This window comes from Malaya genurostris, chromosome 3 (genome assembly GCF_030247185.1).
Source record: "Malaya genurostris strain Urasoe2022 chromosome 3, Malgen_1.1, whole genome shotgun sequence".
Classification (NCBI taxonomy): domain Eukaryota; kingdom Metazoa; phylum Arthropoda; class Insecta; order Diptera; family Culicidae; genus Malaya; species Malaya genurostris.
In genome coordinates, this window is record NC_080572.1 from 282,661,413 (window position 1) to 282,683,162 (window position 21,750).

Genomic DNA, 21,750 nt, shown 5'->3' on the forward strand with positions numbered 1-21,750 from the left:
GTGCTAAAGAACGTTTGAATCTTCGAACCTATAAGAAGTAAAAACAACCAAAACGTAGTCCAAAACAAGAAGCATCGATCAGGCCGAGGGTTTGAAAGCTGTCCAATACGATTCTTGCTGGAAATTTGAGCTTCATAATCATGGACGACGAAACCTACGTGAAACTCGATTACAAATCCTTGCCGGGACCACAAAATTATACGGTGCGAGAAGGGCAAGTGTTAAACCAGTCCGAGACATCGATTGAAATCGAAAAATTTGGTAAGAAAGCTATGGTCTGGCAAGCAATTTGTAGCTGCGGTAAGATTTCGAAACCCTTCATCACCACTGCTTCAATGAACAGCGAAATACACATCAAAGAATGTTTACAAAAACGACTTCTACCCATGATTCGAAGCCACAAGGATCCTGTTGTCTTCTGGCCAGATCTTGCTTCTTGCCACTACTCGAAATCAACGGTAGAATGGTATACTACCAAAAATATCACATTCGTCCCAAAAGACATGACCAAATTGCCCACAGCTTCGACCAATTGAGGAATTTTGGGCATTAACGAAGGCACATCTTAGGAAACATGTCTCGGCAGCCGAAACAATTCAACAGTTCGAAAAAGATTGAAAAAAAGTGTCAAAACTTGTTGCCAAGAAGTCTATACGGAATTTAATGAGGAACGTTCGTAAGAAGGTGCGCCAGCTAGTCTACAATGGCTAAGTAGCAAATGTTGAGAATAATATTCTGTTGTTGTAGTCTAATATTATCAGTATATCGAATAAAATTTGAATATCTAACACTGGTGAATTATTTACAGCGGATTAAATGTGCGTCCATACTTTCTGGGACAGTCTTTAATTATTGCAATTTTCAGGGTAATTATTGCACACGCTCCACAAAGTATTTTCATCAAAAACTAGTCAACCTTCAAGTATCAGTTTTTCAACATGTGCCAGATCGATAAAAATCAACCCTACACGATTTCTGAAAGGTTATAAAAGAAGGCGGCTAGGTAATATCAAAGACCTTACCGGATGACGTGAATACGAATAAAATGGATCGTTGAACTTATCGCTGAATCTGTGTTCTGGTACTGAATTCGGGACCAGAACCCTGATTCGGCACTGAAATATGATCCTGAATCCTAACACTGAGCTCTGGATTGTATTCTGTAGCTGAATTTTAGCTGCAGAATTACGGTCTAGGATTCAATTTTCAAATACCATTAGTTAGTTAGTTAGTTCCAAAATCTTCAGAATCCGATTCCAAAATTCGGTTACACTTCTAGAATTGTGGAGCTGATTTTTTGAGCTGAGTTCTGGTCTTTTTCAATCTCAATTTCAAATCCAGATAGTCCAAAATTTACATCTGAAATTTAGTTCTAGAGTTCAGGTCTTGAATTGAAATCCTTCTGTTCCCAGATGCAGATTGTAGTTCCAAAATTGGGTTCAGTTCCGGAATTCTGGAAAGAGATTCTAGACTTTGATTTTGGACGATCCATACTCTGACAATCTTGGATATTTGGAATTAAATTTCACGAACTTCAGAATTGGATCAAACAGCGATGACTTTTGGTTCCGGAGATATGATTGTATAAGTGACGTAACCGCCAAAACACGTTGATTTTTTCCGCTCTTATTTTGGGATCAACTCTAATTTCGTAAAGCGCTAGTGCTCAAAAGTTTAAGCACCTCGAAAAATGTCTTCATGCAAAATTTGAGCTGAATCGGACATGCGAAAGGGGTGCTGTCCGGTGGGTAAGGTTTGAAAATTTTCGATCTTGAAAAAGCACCATAGGGGGGAGTACATGAAATTTCCAAAATCGAACATTTTTTCTATGTCGAAATTCTTAAAACTGCATGAAACGTCGAGATTTAGTGTTATATAAAAAAAAATTTTTTTTGAAAAAATCGACTTTCTGGGACAAAAATTTTGATATTTTACTAAGTTCCAGAAAGTCGATATTTAAAAAAAAAATTCGAGATGACATCAAATCTCGACGTTCCGTGCAATTCTAAGACTTTTGGCATCAAAAATTTCAAATACTTGAATAAAGAAACAAATCCTACACGGATAAAAATCCATTACCTTAACCATGATTGAGAAATCACCTCATTAGACCAATTTAAATCACGTAAAAGAAATATCTTAACAAAAATTGGATCAGTTTGGATTCTATCGCCACTGCGAGTAGATGTATTGTGTGTCGTTTGCAAAGCTAGTTTCGCTTCCGACAAGATCGATTACGTCACAGCTGTCAGTCGTTTGCATTGGTGAAAAAACAACGAAAAGAGGACAACGGTGGGGAGCATCACACAAAATCAGCCGTTCTAATGGCTCTAAAAGTTTTCTAAAGAACTATTAGGATTTCTTGCTCGCAAATCGAAGGTAAATATCTTCAGTTTAGTGCATATCTTGAACAGTTTGATTAGATTTGTGCACTTTTCGCTGTGTGAAATTCACAGTAATCGAGATCAAGTGAAGCCTTCTTTGCTTTCGCGAAAAATGTGAAAAAGGGGAATACTTGCATAATTCATACAATTAATCAACTAATTGATATTCGAAAGTGTTAAGGAACATGTCAGTTGTTTTCATATTCACGACATCCAGTTATGTCTCTGACATTATCCACCCGCCTTTTTAAATGAAACAAAATAACAGACATGTTTTTCAAATCAGTGAAAGTAGAAATGGTCAAGGCAAGAATCAACAATTGCAACATTTCAATTTTGTGAATGACCGGTTTTCCATGAAGAATGGATTTACGACACAAATCTGTGCAGCTTAACGATATCTTCTATAGCTGTTAGAAGACGATAATCTAATATCTTTAATATAATTGAGAGACATCATTTTCAATTTCCAACGTTTCCGTTTCAGTATTATCCTGTCTTCAACAAATCCCAACATATGATGAATGTAGAAATGCAAAATATACTAGCTCGCATCATCATCCATAGCTTAAATCGTTTGATTTTAATTTAACTCACATTCGTTGTGAAAATCTATTCATCCAAGAGAATAGTCACCGAAGCCAAAATATATTTAAATCCTCGGATGAATGCAGAAATACATAGTTTTTTTTTTCTCTCTCTCTCTCGTTTCGCCCTCCGCTCCATAACTGCACTTGCATTTATTTGGTACTTCCTTCGAAAACTATCTGAGCATGGTCGAAACGCTATTCATCCAGAATCGAGTAAAAAAATACAACTAAACATGCCAATATCGGATCAAAATCTGCTTCAATCGAATGCAGTTCAGTGATTCGATGGATGAAAATTGAATCACAACCGATGGAGTCCGATGAAGTTATCGATATGAATAACCAGGGTAAAAAATGTCGGAATCACAGGCAGGTATATTTTATTGCTGCTACTCCTGCTGTCATTTCAGGCATTCACTGAGTCATCCGGAAGCGTAGGCAATTGGAAATTGATTTCTGTTCGATTTGGAAAGCTTTGATGCGATTGACCGGAACCCGGTATAGAAAGTCACATACTCGACTAGTATGTTTTATGAGATTGTTAAAGTTAATGTTTTAATACACTTATGCCAGCGTTTTTTCCAGTCTTCGAAACACCCCTGATAGTCACTTTTTGTAATGCTCTGTAGCACTCTCAGCGATTCTGCCTTTATCTCTTCAATCGATGAAAAACGCTGTCCTTTCATGGGTCTCTTCAACTTTGGGAACAGGAATAAATCACACGGAGCGATATCTGGTGAATAAGGAGGTTGGGGCATGATTAAAGTCTTGTTTTTAGCCAAAAAATAACGAATAAGCAACGATGAATGAGCAGGTGCGTTATCGTGGTGCAAAACCATGAATTGTTTTTCCATAAATCGGGGCGTTTTTTTCGAATTGCTTCACGCAAACGTCGCATTACTTCAAGGTAATACTCACTATGCCATTATAATCGAAGAAAACAGTAAGCAAAACCTTGACATTTGATCGAACTTGACGTGCTTTTTTCACTCTTGGTGACGTTGGGTGCTTCCACGTGGACGATTGTGCTTTTGTTTCGACATCATAACCGTACACCCATGTTTCATCACCAGTTATGACCCTTTCAAGCAAATTTGGATCGTCGTTGACGTCGTTTAACAGCACCTGAGCGATGGTAATGCGTTTGTTTTTTTGATCAAAATTCAGCAGTTTTGGAACGAATTTTGCTGCCACTCGTTTCATGCCCAAAACATTTGAAAAAATATGATATGCCAACTTCATCAGCAACTTCTCTAATAGTGATTCGGCGATCATCCATAATCATTTTTTCCACTTTTCCCACATTTTCATCGATTATTGACGTGCTGGGTCGACCGGAGCGTTCGTCGTCTTCAACGTCTTCGCGGCCATCTTGGAAACGCTTATACCACTCGTAAACACTTGTTTTTTTCATAGCAGACTCACCGTAGGCTCTCTGTAACATTTCGCACACTTGGTTACACTTTATTTCATTTTTCACGCACAATTTTATACAAATTCTTTGACTCTTCAATTCTTCCATTTTTTAAACTAACAAAAATCGCCGAGCTCAAAAAAACACGTCTACACCAGCCGCTACAAGACAGAATGTAAACAATGAATACAGCTGGAAATTTCACCATACATTTGGGACATATGTACCAACACAATAAAAAAAAAATTTTGACCACCGGACTCTCCAGACGCGCGCAGTTAAAAAAAATCCGGGAACTTTTTGAACAGACCTCGTAAGCCACACATTAGAGACAAGAATGAGTCACATTATATGTGTTTTTAAAACATTTAAAGTAGCGATTTTATTTTTGACGTCGCGATAGAAAAAAAAACCCTTAATTAACAACAACCTCAAAATCGACATGATGTCATCGTTGATAAGCGTGTCGGAGCGTTGGTCGGAACCAACGAATGATGTTAGAGGTAGAGGCGAATGGCAAACTTCACGCGAAAAAGTGATTTCCAGTGATAGCCTACTACGCTACGCTCGAATTTAAAAACAAATATCTAACAGGGTTTTCGTTTTCTACACCCGTTCACCACAGCAAACTGGGGTAGAAAAGGAAGTTTAGTCCATTCAATGCAGTAGGTAATATCTAGTTCTGATACACCTAGTGATGTGGAGATGTCATTCTCAAGCTGAAAACCTGAATCAAGTTATTTTCCTCATGCTGAAAACCGATATTACCCAAGTGACAAATAAAGGGATCGAATAAAATTCACTAGCAGACTGATGCAATCATCGGATATTTAATTGGAATCTAAGTTTGTGAAAATCGGTTCGGCCATCTAAGAGAGAAGTGAGTGCATATTTTTATCGCCTACATCAACAAACATTTTCTGGTCGCGACCGGATGAAGAATCGAATGAATATACAAGTCAAATACAAGTATTCAGTATAGTCAAATATAAAAAGTCATATCGATGGAGGTTGAAACTAATTTTATATTCTAAATTTAAGTTCCAGAGAATGTAAATTCTTATGTATAAAATGCAAAGAATACTTGCTACTTGTAGATTCAAATGTATAAAACTTAGAATAGAAATCAGAATAGAGATTGCAGTAATCTACACCAAAAATTTAAATATGAATTTTATTCTGTGACATAATGCTACAAACGATACAATTCATAACTATTTAACTTTTCAAATGACGTAACATTCAACTCGCACAAAATTTCACAGGCTCCGGTTATAATACAAAATGCCGCTGTATGCATCTAAATGTATCAATTATTCATCAAGCAGATATGAGCTTCTGTGGATCAGTCGACTAACTGGTGTGCTTTGTATTCTAATGTTTCTCGGTTCAATCCGCGCTGTTGGTATCGATTTTTTGTTTTATATTTCATGCGGATTCAAACCATATAACTCTCACATCACACAATTTTACATGTTCTTGAATACAAATTTGTGTAAAATATGTCGACGCTCCACTTATATGCATCTTATGAGATGTAAAATAACAAGATTTTTTCGAACTGTGCACGAAAGCTTGCGCAACCATCAGATTCTCCGGTCTTGTTGAACGTTTGACAATAACGCCACTCTGTTTGTTTCTGAAAAGCGTATATTTTCAGGCTTTTTTTGCGGGAAGCACTTTTATTTCAAAGCATAACAAAACGTACCATTTACTTCGAGACTCTCATAGATCAGAAGATATTGGTGAATCGACGCACCGCAAAACTTGGTTGATAAGTGTATATCAAACAACGGTCTAAGTTCTAGCCGCCTCACAACCAGTACCATATATCTTCTCTGTTCATCAGGCAACAAACACTTTAGAGTATAAAGTGATTATAGTCTGATGAACAGAGAAGATGTTTGGATATATGGTACCCGTCGTGAGGCGGCTAGGAATTAGAACGTTGTTTGATATACACTTACCAACCCAGTTTTGCGGCAGAACTGTGCCACTTACAGCTCAGGGTGGTGGAATTGGTAAATGCGTATGCACGGATTGCATAAGAACGCAGGTTCCAGTCCTGTGTCTGAGTGTATCTTTTTCAAAAAAATCATCTTTTCTGTGAGTTTCTCATTAATTTGGCTTCTCCAATATATGTTTCCACTCAGTCATTGAAAAACTGAACTTTGTTATGGCGACTTTACGTCGAATCAACCAGAATTTAATCAGTTCGCTTTCACATCTCATCCAAGTCAGTCGATATAACAAAACCGCTTACGTTCGGTACTGAAGAAACCAAGTACAGTATTGTGTAGTGAACAATAAAACTACCATGAAATGAGTGAACCAAATGAACAAAAGCTACCGCCGACACGAAAGAATACATTTTTTGTTGACTTCAGGCAGTGAAAAATTCGACCTTCGATACGAGAACTTGAAAGTTTGCTTAAGCAGCAAATGCATCTTGACATTAAACGTGTGCACTTCAATGCAATAAGACAAATAATGTTGTTTACATCCAGTTTTATAAAGAGTTCGATGCAATTCAATACGCAAAAGACAATAACAATGTGCCCTATGTGGAGCACGAGAACATTAAGTACAACATTCCAGTATATATGGAAGATAGTGCTATAGAAGTGCGTGTGCATGATCTTTCCTCAAGCGTCACCGATTCGTATATTCGCAAAACTATGTCCCAATACGGAGTGATTCTCTCTATCGAAAAAGAAAAGTGGAAGAAGTTTTTCGCCGGTGTTCTAAATGGCGTACGTTTGTTACGCATGCGCTTGAGGAGGCCTATACCTTCTTATGTGACATTCGGTCAGGATACAAGAATCCCGTGCAAATCACTTGTTACCTATGACAATCAGATGGCCACATGTCAATATTGCCAAAAAGCTGTTCACTACGGTAAGCCATGTGATAAACTGGACAAGGAGACAACTACACCAAAGGACAGCGGTGCTTCCTTCACACAAACCCCAAGCTACCCCAGTACACCTGTGACAGCCACAAACAACAATGAAGCATCCCCTTCAACGAAACCAGCAGTATCCCCTATAGAACAAAGTACACCAGCTGCAGTTAACAACTTACCCTCCAACCAACCAGGAATTGCAACCAATGTACAACAAGGTGCATCTACAGCAACTCTCAACGAGCCCAAGACTACGACCAACAAGGCAAACGAAAAGAAAACGGAAATCACACACAACAACGACGATGAAGCATATAAACCGCGGACAAAGTGATCCCCGATCCTCGTTAGATGGAAATGGAAACTCATCTCCCCCTGTAAAGAGGGTGACAACGAGATCCAATAGCAAAATAATTTAAGTAACAAAAATGTAAGCCAATCGGCCACGTAAAGCTTTAAAAAAAAATGGCAGAACTCAGTGATTGAGCGCAGTGGGCTTACCACACGTTTTGTTGGCGTGTAAAAAAGAGACACATTGATTCGTAATGGATTCGTGAGTACTTCACAATTTGAATGTATGCTAATTTAATCTTTATTGTTATTGATTACTATGACACCAGATCTATACGCTATTAGTATTTATGTTTGGCTAACATAAGGTTATAGAGTTGCTATGCTGACAATGAATACGCCTGAGTTTAGTAGTAAGTATAGAACGGTTGAAAACAAGAAAACATTCAAGTATTTTCGGTATCTTTACTAGTACCAAATAGCAATACGCTGAATCAGAGAGCGCGGCCGAATTTCTTCATCGATGAAAAAAAACTGTTGATATAAGAAATTACTGGACATTCACTAGACAATGAAAATGTACCAAATAAATTATTTTCTTAAACGTATATATTTTTGAATTATGATTCTCGCACCAGGTTATACGAATGTTATATGTTAAAGTGATGTAAATGAACGATAATACTTGGCTTGTGTTCATTTCATTCAGTTGCCTGTCTAGACAACTAACAAACAACATCAATGCATTGAGCTGAACAGAGTTGGACATTACTAACATTACCCTAGAAAATGAACGATTTATTAAAATACTCATTTTATTGTATTGTATTCAAATCGTTGTTAACTCAATACAAGACCAGTGCCCTATGCATTGAACCGCCAACCCGGGACACACCTAGTACTGACACTTTTTGCTAATATCGGGTAAATAGTAATAGGGTAGATTGGTATGATTTTCTCACAAATTGAGTTTTATTGGAATCTTAGATAATAAAGACTTTCAGTTCAGTTTTATTTTCGATAAAATGACACTGATCAAAAAAATCAGTTTGTACAAGAAACAGTTTTTGTCAGAACAACTTTTTTTTCTTCCATCCCAGGTAAGTAGTAAGCATGAATAATAGCATTAAAATACCATCTTATGAGCACCAGAAATGCTTATAGCTCTATATCTGCAATCTGAAAGCTCATCTGTTGTAAATCAATCAGAATTCAGCTTTCAGAATACACACCAGTCATAAATAAGCATTACCTATGAATAGCCGTATATTTTTCCAAAGTCGGCCTTAATTCAGTCTCAAGTGCGAGTGAAATGTCAATTAGTGATTGTTTGCTGCCATAATGCGGCATTAGTATGTGCTAATTGATTACCGGGGATGTTTCAATGTATGAACGGTCGGTAGGGAACATAATCACTTACCTTGGGGAAAAATTTTATCGGCATCGAAGGTTTTTTTTATTCAAATCGATTTTAAATTTTGAAAGTTAATTTATGTCACAGTGTAGGGCTCAATAAAGACTTTTTTCAGTATTTTTATTCGAAAATACAACTACAATACTTTTTTGTAATATTTGTCATTTTTCGACAATAACTTTTTGAAAAGAAAAATAGTTTAAAAAGTTTGGACCATTTTAAAAGACAGTTTAGATCAATTTTTGCATTGTGCGCAAAATGAGTTTTTGTGACAAAGTCCACATGTTGCCAACTGCGAATGCGATTTGACGCGAAATTCGTCGTTAAATGATTCTTGCAAAGCAAAGTGTTGAAACGTTTACTTTTGTGGATTTTGGCTTTTCTGTTTTAACAGACTTCGCATCTTGACACAAAAAATCCAATTCAAGTTATTTACTGGTAAAGATCGTTTTTAAACATTTGAAGTCGATTTACGACTCGGTTTGGCTGCTGACTAACCTGCGAAAAACAATACTCTTCGAATTGGTGGGCGGCGCTTTTGATCAATATGTATTTCACAGCACAACCGCTATTAGAGAATTTCCCGCTCACGGAAAGTTTAAAAGATTCCGTACATGGATAATTTGCCTGATTTCGCAATTTTTTACCTTGCACGAAGCGCAAGTTTGCGCACCTTCATCAACTCAGCCTTACCTGGAAATGTGGACACCGTTTCTATAAATCCAGGGACTTACACACACCAACTCACCAACGACGATAGGCCACCTATGCTGGTTGCGACATCGCTGCTGTCATCGGTGTTAATAAGAAAAATAATAGTAAAATCTAGTGAATTGCTAACAAAAATCCCTATAACAAATACAACTCTAATAAGACTATCTTATCGCTAGTTCTTAAAACTAACTTATCGCTAGTGCTTAAAACTACCTTATCGCAGTGCTCTTATCACTAAATAACGCGAATTGGTAAGAAATAATGCAAAATAGCCGTAAATTTTCCTTACAAATTATTCTTAATATTAGGATCACTGATTGATTGAACAGAACTTGCTCTTGATCTCGTCAAGATATCCGTATCGTAACAGAATAGGCGAAATTACGAGTAAAACTAAACGTGACTAATTTATATATTTGCAAATATACTATGTTCATATAATTAAATGTTTTGAATTAATTAATTGTTACATACCATTAGCTAAACTGAACTTTACATTTTTTCAATCTATACTCGATAGGAAAATTATAACTTCTCATCACCAAACACCTGTGTTTCATTTGAGCGTTATAGTTTCGGAAAGGTTCTGTAAAGAAATCGTTGAACGGAGTCAACACTCCTTTTTTTGGTTTTGTGTGATAAAATATATAAATTTTTACACCTTTGAAGAGAGTTTCCCACACAATCTGTCTATTGAGAACGATGTAAAAAAATGCAGTCAATATTTTGTCATGGAAAATGAATCGATTTTCGGGAAAAGACTTAAACAAAACCTTCTTAAAGGGTGTCACGATCAAAACTTGGTCAAATAAGAAAGTCTGTAAATCGATAAAACTTTTTATTTGAAAACCATTATTTTTACCCAAGTTCAATGCACATAGGATAAATAGAAACTAGTCACTAAAGGCTCCGTTTTAACTGACGTGAATTCCCGGACTATTAGTATGATCCTTCCGCTAATGGCTATATTTTCCTTTAACTGCAGCGAATATTTTTGAATGGTTAAAATCGCTAAAAAGCAAACAAATTTTTCCATCAAGGTTTGTTTGATCACATTCTCCACCGCAGAAGGCCATTTTTTTGTTTTCGTCTTTAGAGGCTTTAACAATAAGGTCATTTCCCTTTCGGGCCAGAAGAACTTCTTGGCCCTATGTGCGGGATTGGGAATCGAACCCCGGGGGAAAGACATCGACTTACCCATCACGCTTTCATAAAATTCATAAAAAGTCGCTTGAACTGAATCTCTCTAATAATTTTCAATTTGTTTTTGATATTCCGTTATTGTGCAGAGATTTGGCACGTTAGCAGGATACATGTTCTTGAGTTGCATTTGGAAGTTGTTCACGTCATTCAACTCCATTAGTTTTTTCCCGTGATGGCAAGATGCCAATTCCAGCCGAAACAAAACGGATCAACGTATCGTACCATTTTTTGATTGAAGGACCCGGTCGCGATATAAATGTCACTTTTTATACCACAGAAGAAGAGAGCCTTCCTGCCGCAAGTTATTTTTTTCTAACTTCGACAGCTTGACTTGCCTTGAAGTCCCTGCTATCTTACATCTTCTAGTTACCGTATAATATTTCTTTCTAAAAAGCTGTACAACGTAATCAAATTGTATTAGAATCTTCGTGTACAGTAAGTTTATCACAACAATGGTATTTCGATGGTCGGTTTTTTTCGCTTAAGTAAATCGGCACTTTGGTTAGCTTTTTAAGCTCGATGTATGATTGCAGACGATACCCTCAGCTAGCTCTCGGACGGAGAGCCCCGAATATATAGTAATAGCAAACTCATATCATAGTAATAGTTTATTTTACAATCTTTGCTTATTTCGGTATTATTTTATCATTGAAATGGCCAAATACTACATTAATCTGGTATAATAGTTCAGCTTGTTTTGCTTTTATTCTGCAATTTATAGATAATATTACTTATGCAGGTGTAAGACCAACGCATTTAATAAATTGTTATAAAATTTTGATAACTTCTAGAGAAGTTTTAGCATTTTGTAGTGAATTTTTTCGAAACCGTATTACCTCGGAGAGAATTCAAATATATTTTAAGTTTAGTGACTGGTTTTGGTATTGGAAATACCTCAATCAGATATTTCTCTACTCAGTTATTTCAGCTCTTAATATTTAACCTCACGAATATCATTTTAAAATCTTTTGCTAATCGAATACAAGGGTATGATATGGTATGCATTAAATATCTTCTTCTGATCGGGCTGGAGTTCTGTTTGAAACAGTTAATCACTCATTTAGGGGTGATCAGAAGAGAATATCAGAAGAGAATATCAAACGAAGACCATATTCTGTCATTCTTTCCGGAATAGCTAAATAGTTTTATATGGTATTGGTTAGGTTGAATTAGGAGCTAAAATATTAAAGCTTGAATACCAAAAACTTACACCATTCATACCAGATTTATAACAAGTTGAGCTATTTAAGATACCAAACCAATACCACAAGAATATTAGTTTATACCCAGTTCTTGATATCTATTTGTACCCAATTTTGATTACTACGATTTAGTCGTGCTGATCTAAAAATAGAATCACAAACTTAATGTGTTTATAGCCAAAATTTAGGCATACTAAATTTGCCATAAAAAAAATAATTTCGCGGCGGACAAAGAGCAATTTGTTTATTTGTTACGGGGTCTGATCCACACTGCGTTTCTAAACGACAGTCGGCCCAAAAGTAATCGGAGGCACAAATTCGTGTCATTTTTGCCTTTCTCTATAGAAAAATATTGGAATAACTGAAAAAATCGACTTTCGAACGGAGCCTTGGAGACCCATAGTGTTATATACCATTCGACTCAGTTCGACGAGATCGGAGAATGGCTCTGTGTGTATGTATATGTGTGTGCACTTTTCGAAGATATTTTAACGCGCTCAATTTTCTCAGAGATAGCTGAACCGACTCTAACAAACTTATGCTTTTTTGAAAGCTACTGTCGGTCCATTGATCAAGTTCGAATTTGGCCATTTGGCTGTGACTTTTGGTTCCGGAGATATAATGGTATAAGTGACGTAACCGACAAAACACGTTGTTTTTTACCGCTCTAATGTATTTTGGGATCAACTCTTAATTCGTACAATTCGCGCTATTGTTCAAATGTCAAGCATCTCTAAGAAAGTCCTCATGCAAAGTTTGAGCTAAATCGGACATGGATAAGAGGTGCTGCCCGGCGGTTAAAGTTTGAAAATTTTCGATCTTGGAAAGGCAGGGGGGAAGTACATGAAATTTCCGAAATCGAAAATTTTTTTTGATGCCAAAAATCTTAAAATTGCACGAAACATCAAGATTTAGTGTTATTAAAAAAAAATTTTTTTTCGAAAATATCGACTTTCTGAGACTTTGATATTTTTCAAAAATTTCACGAAAACAGCAGCGCGCAAGTAATACAGAAAATTATGAAAAGTTTTTGAAATTCACTTGAAACTTTTTCAAATTTCGGTTATTTCAGCTAGAGTTTTGTAGATTTGAGTTACCTTTTTAGAATATTTGTGAAATTCTGCTTCTAACACTGTTTTTCATTTCTAAAACCATCCCCGTAGAACAGAACCGTAATCGTTTGTAAATTTAGAAAACCAATCAAGGAGTGTATCGAAAATAAGCTATCCACATACATTTGTGTTGTACGTATGTATTTGTGATGGTTTTTTATGCTCAGATCACAGCATGCTGTGCGTTTGGCTGTCAGCTTTCGTTTGTTGTCTTGTTTGTGCGGTTGAAATTCTGCGTTTTGAAAATTTCGTGTATTGAAAAGGAAGTGAAAATTAAGGTTCTGCAAACATGGCTGAGTGAGAAGGGTATTATGCGAAAATTGGCGCAGCGATTTGGAATTCATCATAAAGCAAAGCAAAGTCCTGGCATTACATTCCTTTCGTGGAATTTGGCCGTTCTGTTTCAACAGACTTCGCAGCCGATTCTTAGTGTACAGAATCATTGCATGGCTAGTACTATGGATTCTACTGACACTAAGAATCCTTCCAGGTCGGGGCTCGAACATACCACAACTGGCTTGTAAGACCAGCGTCCTATGCATTAAACCGCCAACCCGGAATTCATCATGCCAGTGTTAAAACCATCATTAATAAGTTTGGGGAACACTATTCTTTGGATGAGCTACCAGGAAGAGAAAGAAAACCCGGTTCTTCCAACCCGAAACTGGACCAGAAAGTGGTATCTCTAATCATGAAGTACAAACCATGTTGATACGTGATTTGGCCAAAAAAGCAGGAACGAGTGTTGGAATGATCCAACGTATCAAGAGGTGAAATCACCAGCAGACCAACAAGAAGCAGAAAATCTCGAAACAAAGTGTAGAACAGAAGGAGCGAACAACAACAAGGACCCGGAAATTGTATCCGCGTCTTTTGACGTGTCCGGATGCATGCGTTTTAATGGACGATGAGAGTTATGTAAAGAAGGACTCAAAAACCCTTCCAGGTCCACAATACTTTCTTGTCGTCTTTGGGGAGGATGTGAGCGATGCAGACAGGTTGATTCAAGTGAAGAAATTCGGTCAAAAGGTACTGGTATGATAAGCAATATGTTCCTGTGATTTGAAGTCAACCATTTTTTACACTACCGGAACTATAAATGCAGTAATCTATCGATCTGAGTGTCTCCAGAAGAGAATGCTGCCTTCATATAAGAAGCATAGTACACCTCCACTGTTTTGGCCGGACTTAGCGTCGGCTCACTATGCCAAAACCACTCTCATTTGGTTTGCGGAAAAGGGTATAAATTTCGTTGAGCAAAATATCAATCCACCAAATTGACCTCAGCTCCATCGATCCATCGAACGCTACTAGGCAATCGTGAAGAGGGTTTTCAAGAAGACTGGTAAAACGCTGGTGACCCGGGTTGGCAGTTCAATGCATAGGACGCTGGCCTTACAAGCCAGCTGTCGTATGTTCGAGTCCCGACCTGGAAGGATTCTTAGTATCAGTAGGATCCATAGTACTAGCCATGCAATGATTCTGTACGCTATGAATCGGCTGCGAAATCTGCGAAACAGGAAGGACAAATTCCACGAAAGGAATGTAATGCCACTTGGTAAGACAGCTGGGAACATGCAGGAGTTCAAAAAAAAATATGGGCTCAAGCGTACAAAAAAATGCGATGCAGCACTTGTCCTGAACTTGATGAAGAGCGTTCGATCAAAAGTTCGAAAACTTAAATTTCATCCGGTTTTCATTATGGTCAAGTTTAATATCGTACAACGGATCAATTTTTAGTTTGAATATCGCTTTTAATCGTAATTTGAATGAAAAATTTGTGGATAGCTTATTTTCGATACACCCTTACTCTCCCGGTGGAAAACCAAACTTCGTATATGATCTGGTTTAAATTTTAATTGCCACCTGTGATCGAATGTACCAAACATTTCCCATACCGAATGAATCTTCCTTCAATTCTCCAAGTTGGGTAACGACATGTGAGATTTTGTTGTCTATGCTGAACCTCTATTTCGTTTACTCAATGTTCGCTCGATGGGATCTTGAATGAACATTTTATTTCTATCCTGTAGGATTGGCAAAAAAATTATTGTTTGTACCATTTCTCTCTACATAGTATTTGAATCTCAAATTAAGTGGGTTGATGAAATACATCAAAATGTAATTTCCAAGGAAGCCGAGTTCCAAACAAACCCTAACGTTGCTGTAACAAGAGTGCGGATTGAGCTTCCAATTACATTACGAAAACAATCCGCCAGCCAACCGATTCCAGTGTGATTTGATTAGGAAAATGTTTGCCGGATGAAAGTTCAAAGCTTCAGGAGTGATATCGGAATCGGATTTGGATATTCCAACTGAGCACCAACTCGGGTGGCCTTGTGGTCATTTCCCCATTTCTCGGAAATCGACAGTAGAACTTTCGCTGATATCATTCGAAAGTTAAAGTTTCAACTGCCTCCGGTTTCGGATCAAGGATCACTTCCTACTTCTCTTTCGCTTTTTCTCTCTCTCTCTTTCCTCTCAATGAAATTAGTTCCGTTGCTGCAGTCAAACTTAACCGGTTCCATTACCGATGACAGAAACCACCGGAATTGAACTAAAGTTGAACGGAAACACACAGGTTGAAACGTTGGCAAACTCCAGACCAAAAAAAAACAAAAACTCCTTGAGTGATGATGGAAAAGTTCCGATGCTCGGAACGGCGTTTCCAAGTAACAACAAGGTGTCACGGAGCGGGTACCAATTCCATCCCATTCAAAGAACCCGGAACGAAGTTGTAACTGCTCAGAAAAAAAGGACGCTTGCCTCTCCCGGGAAAACCTGTCACAACTCGTTGACAGTTCTTAACGGCATGGAAATGAAGCATATTAAAAAAAAGTAAGTTAATAAATACCGTGTGCTATCCTGGCGTCTTTTTCCAGCAACTTTGACATCCACCGTTGCTACCACGGTTTTCGTTTCGTTTCGTTTCGTTTCGTTTCGTTTCGCTTTCTCTCGTGTTCTTTAATATCCAAGCTGATTCTTGCTTTTGATCTTCTTAGTCACTGGCAGATGGCTTTCACTGCGGACGCAAGATTTTTCACCCTCGAATACACACACCTACACAAAATCACGTTTCGAAACGAGTTCTCATCTCGAAACTCATATTTTCAACTTCTTTACGGACACCTTTTTATCCGCCCGCATCGTAGCAGGCCGCACTTTTGCTGATCAAAAATATGTTTAATGCAAATTGGCAACACACACACTCACACGCACAATTTTTTCGTTTTTATTATTTTTTTTTCTTTTCTTCTTTTCTTCAACCTAAAACATCACCCCCATCGTGACGCGTGATCCGTGTGCACCGGTTCTCTAGATGCCCGGCACCTCGAAAGGGTGTTCCTTCACGTTTTAAAGGCAAAAAAAAACGTTTGAAAATTTGTGTCGATTTACGCCTGGAAGCTGTGACTCGGTAGAGACCTTCAACGGCACGGCACGGCTTTGGACGCCTACGCGTATTCTCGATACGCTGTGCCTGTGAAACTCAGACTTCCTCAGCACACAGCACAGCTGATGCACACACTGACGGAACCGCCTTGGGAAAAATCGCTACGCGAGGACCAACGCGAAAAACACGTCCGAACGAGGCGACGGTATCACATTAAACTGATCAATTCAGTAGCAGTAACCCGAAAGTCGTGCTTGAAAGTTCCTTTCGCAGTCCTGCTGCTGCTGCTGCTGCCATTTTCGGTTTCGGTTTTTTTTTTAATTCGTTTCCTTCCAACAGCAGGATGGATTCGTGTAACTCGAAAGCCCATTCCGTTCGGTGTGTTCGGACCACTCGCGACCGGATGCGCATGTCCACTGGAAGGGCCAAGTGGTTGTCAAAACATGCATTTCGGTTTTCAGAGCTCTGAACCGGCACGGAAAGCTTTCATGCTCACAGGGAACTCAGGGAACTCAGCAGTTGCATTCCACCGAACGTAGAAGCTTTCCATACAATCTCTTCAACCATAACCTAGATTCATGTGGCTGTCGTAGAGGAACGCAACGTTTTTCGGTTTGTTTGGCCGTTTGAGACTTTGCTTGCCTAGTCACGACACACACAGAAAGCAAAGCGACCACCACGAAGTGGAACACGAACGCGGAGAAACGTGGACTGAAAAGGGGGTGGGTGTCGTCAACCTAATTCTGCTGAAACTTTAATATAACGTGTCTCGCATGGCAGCTTACACGTTTCCATTCCGTGAGTGTATTTTCTTCTTTTTTTTTTTACTTCATCGGTCCTAAGCGGATGGATCTGTGACATTCGATGTTTTTCGCGAAGTGAAGCGCGTAGAAAATTTGCTAACGTCACAGCGGATGTCGTTGGTAAATTGATATATAAATTTTGCATTCCGGAGACTAGAAATATCACTGATAGACGAATCCAGAAAAATCTTCTCAACAACAGCATTACGATCCTCCAATGCCACACCCTCCTTTCGTTAGTCCAACACAACCGTGCGAATTTTTTTTTTCTTGCCGATGACAACGCCATTAACTATTATTATGATCTCCGTGATTGCATCGTGGCGACCAAGCGGCAGCAAAAATCTGGCCAAGGAATCGTACGTAATAAATTATTCAAATGTTTTCCGGCGCGATGATTCCTTTCGAGGTCCGTCGTCGTCGTCCTCGTCGTCTTCTTTGATGGTGCCTACCGAGAGGACTGTCAATTCGAGGCTTTAAATGTGTAGAACACGAAAAAAGTAGGACACTTTTCACTGAGATTTCGATTTTGATATGGTGTTAAATGCAAGCCTTAAATCTATCGATTTTTCTTACTTTTGTTCGTCGGCTAAGGACATTTTCGGAACATTTGTTCTATTTTTTTGCGTTAAAATAATTCCTAAATCTTCGAGTCATTGAACAATGATGGGAATCGAGTTTTTATCAGACAGTAAAATGGCAAAACGTTGAAATGACAAAATGTTAAGACTACCAATTGTTGAAACGATAAAAAGTTTAAAATGACAAAATGTCGAAACAGCAAAATGTTGGAAATGACAAAAAGTTTGAAATGACAGAATAATTGAAACGGTAAAATGTGTGAAACTACAAAATGTTTGAAATTGATAAATGTTTGAAACGAAAACATGTTTTATTCCATAAATACGTTTATTTCCTAAGGTAATTTACATAAGTTTTTCTTCGCCGCAGTATCACTTTTACATAAAATTCTTATCCTAATCTAATACTAATATAGTCACAATGATTTGAGTTTCATAAAACATCTTCCTCTTATTTTTTCGATATCATATTATTTGAACCAAACGATTAACTTCTATAAATTATAAAATAAGCTGAATTTTTTATATATTTTGTTGTTGATTTCATAATCTATTTCGAGTTTGTGTTTGTCAGCACATCATTCGCATTAAAAATTTTGCTATTGGATGAACTAATGGACGCAGTAGGAGTCAGAACTAACCTTCAAAAGGATCAATTATTAAATTGAAACTTCAATTGTCTTTATAAAATGATAAAGAAGTTTCATATACGAGATGTCACGACAAGCAAGAATGTCTCGAACTGGGACATCGGATGGTCTACGAAAACATGTTGAATCGACAAAATGGTTTGAGACCACAAAATATTGAAATGCCGAAATGTTAAAACCAAAAAAATTTAACACGATAAAATGTTGAAACGATTAAAAAGTTAAAAGATGAAACGATAAAACGATAAAATGATGAAACGACAAAACTACGAAACAACGAAACGTTAAAAACGATACAAAAATGAAAACTTTAAAAGTATAAAAACGTCAAAGCGATAAAAGTGTTAGAATGGTAAAAGCGTGAAGATGATAAACACGCTGAAACGAAATAACTGTTCAAACGATTTTGACGTTAAAACGAAAAAAAAACCTTTACAACAGTGAATCTATAAAAAACACTTATTTATTTATTTTTTTTGGGGAGCAGGGAAAAGCCCGATGGAGATGAAATATAACAAGCTCTCTCTCCAGCAGGCATAAAACCTCCTCATCTTTTGTATCACCAGATTACAATGATCCAACAGAAACGAAAGACGTTACGTTAGACGGTTAAAATGTGAAAAACGTTATAACATGAGAAAGTTTAATAAGTGAAGTACGATAAAGCGATAGAACGTTGAAACAACAAAAACGTTAAAACGATTGAAAGATAAAAATTTTAAAAAACGAAAACGTGAAAACGATAAAACATAAAAACGTTCTAATATAAAAATGTGAAAAACGTTAAAACGTTGAAAACGTAAAAACGAGAAGAACGTTAAAACATGAAAAACGTTGAAAAGTCAAAAATATCAAAACGTGGAAGACATTAAAATGTGAGAAACATTAGTGTTAAAACGTGAAAAACTTCAAAACGTTAAAAGTGAAAATTTTAAAAACAAAAAAAAACGTGAAAACGTGGAAAACAAGAAAAACGTCCAAATAAAAATAACGATTAGACTTGAAAAACGTTGAAACGATGAAAAACGCTAGAACGATTAAAATGATCAATCGATAAAAACTTTGAAACGTTAGACGGTTAAAACATCGAGGAAACATTAAAACGTGTCAAACGTTAAACGTGAAAAACATGACATATAACATAAAAAAGTTTAAGAAGTGAAAAATTGTAAAACGATAGAAACGTTAGAACAACAAACACGTTAAAACAAATGAAAGTTAAAAAAACGTTGAAAAAAGAAAAGGTTTAAAAATAAAAACGTTAAAACTACAAACACGTCAAAACGATAAAATTGTAAAGACTATGAAATCGTCAAAAAGATATAAACGAAAAAACGATAAAAACCTTAAAACGTTCAAACGTAAAAATGCGAAAAATGTTAAAACAAAACAAACGTCTAAACTTCAATAATATTAACAAGTGAAAAAATGTTAAAAAATGAAAAACGTGAAAATTTTAAAAACGAGAAAGGGGAACGGATATAGCGTGATGGATAAGTCTATGCCTTTCACGCAGTCCACCTGGGTTCGATTCCCAACCCCGCACATAGGGTCAGAAAACTTTTCTGGTCCGAAGAGGTGAATGACCGTAATGTTAAAACTTCTATAATGGAAACAAAAAAAAAAACGAGAAAAAGCATTAAAACTTGGAAAACAAGAAAAACGTCAAAATCGTTAGAACGTGAAACGTTAAAACATTAAATCGATCAATCTTGAAAAACGTTGAAACGATAAAAGTGTTAGAACTATGAAAACGTTCAATCGATGAAAACATTGAAATGTTAGACGGTTAAAACGCCGCGAAAGCATAAAAACGTGGAGAACGTTAAACGCGAAAAACATGACATATAACATGAGAAAGTTTAGGAATTGAAAAATTGTAAAACGATAGAATCATAAGAACGACAAAAACGTTAGAACGAATGAAAGTTTAAAACGATAAAAAATTTAAAAAAATAAAAGATGCAAACACGTTAAAACGATAAGAATATTAGGACTACGAAATCGTCAAAAAGATATAAACGTAAAAACGATAAAAACCTGAAAACGTTCAAACGTAAAAATGTGAAAAGTGTTAAAACGAGAAAAACGTCAAAACTTTAATAATATTAACCAGCGAAAAAATGTTAAAACGTGAAATCGTAAAAACGTGAAGAACGTTGAAACGAGAAAAACGTTTAAACTTGAAAACGATAAAACTAATAGAACAATAAAAACGTTAAAAAGATTGAAAATTCAAAACAATATAAACGTTAAAGAGATGAAAAGGTTGAAAAGATAAAAACGTTAAAACTACAAAAACGTTAAAACGATAAAAATGTTAAGACTATGAAAACGTTAAAGAGATATGAACGTGAAAACGATGAAAACCTTAAAACGTTTAAACGTAAGAATGTGAAAAACGTTTAAACGTTGAAACCGTTAAAACGTTAACATTAAACCGTCAAAACGTAGACATCAAAATGTGAAAAACGATGAAGTTGTAAAACAAGAAGAACGTAGAAACGTGAAAAATGTTCCAACGTGAAAAATTTTAAAACGTGAAAAACATTCAAACGTACAAAACAAGAAAAACGTGCAAGACGTTAACATTAAACGTGAAAAACGTAGAAAACGTTAAGCAGATGAAAACATAAGAACGTGGAAAATGTTAAGTGAAATATATAGAAACGTGGAAGATATTGAAATATAAAAAACATTAAAATGTAAGAAACGTGAAAAAATTAAACCTTTAAAAATGTTAAATCGTGAAAATTTTAAAACATGAAAAATGTAAAAACGTGAAAAATATTCAAACATAGAAGACATTAACATATGAATAATGTTAAAACATGAAGAACTTCAAAAAGTGAAAAACGTTAAAACATAAAAATATTGAAACGTCGAAAACGTTAGAAAATCATAAACGTGAAAACCGTTAAAACTTAGAAAACGTTAGAAAGTGAAAAACATTAAAAAGCAAAAATTGTTAAAATGCGAAAAATGTTTAATGCGCAAAAATCGTGGAAAACGTTGAAACGTGGAAAACTTTGAAACATAGAAAACGCTACAACGTGCAAAGCTTTAAAACGAGAATAAAGCTAAAAACTGAAAAAC

General features: G+C 36.5%; 1 protein-coding gene across 1 annotated transcript in view; it reads right to left on the reverse strand.

The window, feature by feature from the left end:
* The window catches only part of LOC131437484 (acid sphingomyelinase-like phosphodiesterase 3b), a 241,104-nt gene extending 224,263 nt beyond the window's left edge, over nucleotides 1-16,841 (reverse strand). Inside the window, exon 1 of the mRNA XM_058606862.1 lies at nucleotides 16,084-16,841. The gene's annotated coding sequence lies outside the window, so the exon portion shown is untranslated. The remainder of the gene's footprint in view (nucleotides 1-16,083) is intronic.
* Between the last annotated feature and the right edge of the window lie 4,909 nt (nucleotides 16,842-21,750).